Below are 2,213 nucleotides of genomic sequence, written 5' to 3' on the forward strand. Positions count from 1 at the left end.
TGATAAGTTAAACAAAGCACTTTTCAAAGCCTAATAACCGGATGGGATTTGTAGCATAAACAAGGCTCCTTGTTAGTCACCAGTCCCCAGGGCATCTTCCTCACTTTGTTACAGATAAATTGGCAACAAATGAAATAGTGTGTGTGATTTCCTGCCCTGGGTATGCATGCATTCTCGCATGCCAGTGTGATAGCTGTCGTTTATTATTTATCCAAGTATGTATACAAATCTACAGTGTGATTTAATTACTTATTGAAGGTGCCAGACTGACAGATGCAGAAGCTGGAGCCATTTCGTTATCCGGAGAACTGACACAGTGGAAGGAAGCAGTAGCATCCTCTCCAGGCTGTTCTAGTACAACACTTCACCCTGATGGACTCCCTGAATATCTGAGCATAGCTTCTGCTCTCCAGCCTTTTCCCAGCTATTCTGCTCGACATGTTAAATTCATAAAGGCTGCTAACAAAGATGTCAGTTTTTCCTGTGATTTTTTAGACAGGAATGTTTATACACTGGAAAATGGGTTTGAACACATTCAATCTATTTGAGCGAGGCCATCGAGCACTTGATAGTACTAACTCAAAAAAGGATTTGAATGGGTTTAATACAGAGGCAAAACCCCCTCTAACTAAATAATAGCAGAAAGATTACAGACATTTTGTGAAGGTGAAATGACCCAGATTTCCTTCTACTTGCCAGGGTCTGTAGGCATAGTGCTGTGGCTCTTTTGCAGTCACTTACCTACCAGACATGATAATATTGGAAACTGGCTGCTAAATTCTGCATTGTTTCAATAAGCAGGATTTTGGTTCCATTTTTTATGTCACTAAACCTATTACTGCTCTGTTACCACTAGAGTTCAAAGCACTTCCCTCAGCCCCCAGGCACAGCTAGATGCAGGGCAGCAGGGAGTCTGCACTCTTCTTGCACTTTCATCAGTATCCAGTCTGGGAAACTGAGATATTATTAGGCTTGACTCAATGAATTTGACTATACCTGTTTGAGAAAGACTGTTAAATGATAGCAAGGTTCCCTTCACATAGCTCCAGAATATTTTCAGAAGGATAACAGACACAAGAAAATCTCCTAAACGTCTATGAATCTATATGTAAAATCAGTAAAAACATGACTGTCCAAGGCCTGCCATTCCTATTGACCTTTTTTGGTCCCAGTTCATGCTGAAAGTTGCAATCCCGGATCCATTTTGTCTAACTGTAGGTCGGGTTTTTTGGGTACTAGGTCTTTTATTGAGGCCTTAAAGCACAAGTACAGTGTAAGTAATAATGTTTACTGATAATAAGCGTGTCATTTTGGCTTTGGAGTTGGAGCTGGCAAACACTTACTAGTGCCTGAGTTATTTTGCATAGTTGAATAGTCCTGTCAAAGCCAACAGGTCTGCTCATGCCAACCACTTGTATTACTGCATTATTAATTCTCAATTTTATAAATTGGGTTTCTTACTCTACTCTACAAAATCCTACCTAACCAAAAATTGGGGTTGAGAAGTATAAAGATAGGATTGAGAAGTATGAAGATGTGAAATCACGTTTCCTGGCAGTGTTCTGGAGCACGGCCTCTCTAATAGCATTTGACACAAACCAGGGTTTTTTGACTGAGATGGAGATTTGCATTATGCACTCTCAGTGTGTCCCAGCTGTGACCTAATTCCATCCTGGGATGTAAGAGTGCTGGCTGCTGGATGCATAGGCAGGCTTCCCAGTGTTCTGCTGAAATAAGGAGCTAAGTGATCAGAACTGCTGTGAACCTTGTTCCTGTGCAAGAGCAAAACATGTCAGACCAGCTGTCAGTGAAGAGCATCAGGAAAGCAAGAGAGGACTCTCTCGAAATGGAAACACATGTGAATGGTTAGTGAAAACAGACAATTGTAACTTTTCTCTCCAAAAATGATCTGAGTGCAAAATATACTTTTGTTAGAAATGCCAATAAAAATAATTGTAACCTCCCTGGCACTCCTTGGAGAGAGCAATCTGTTGAAAAGTGGCTCCACCTCCCTGCTGCAGGAGTTGGCTTTCACTCTTTGGAATATGCTGTATCAAGAGAACCTTAAAAAAAGGAGGGGGGAGGGTGTGTAAAATCTAGGCAAACTGAAGCTTATTTGCAAAGAAAAGAAAAATGACATTGATACAAAAATGATGGGAAATCTGAACGCAGTTTTGCATGCTAACTTTCTTATTTAATATATAAATGTTGTG

The sequence above is a fragment of the Nestor notabilis genome, unplaced genomic scaffold, assembly GCF_000696875.1.
Source record: "Nestor notabilis isolate BGI_N333 unplaced genomic scaffold, ASM69687v1 scaffold25597, whole genome shotgun sequence".
NCBI classification, from domain to species: domain Eukaryota; kingdom Metazoa; phylum Chordata; class Aves; order Psittaciformes; family Psittacidae; genus Nestor; species Nestor notabilis.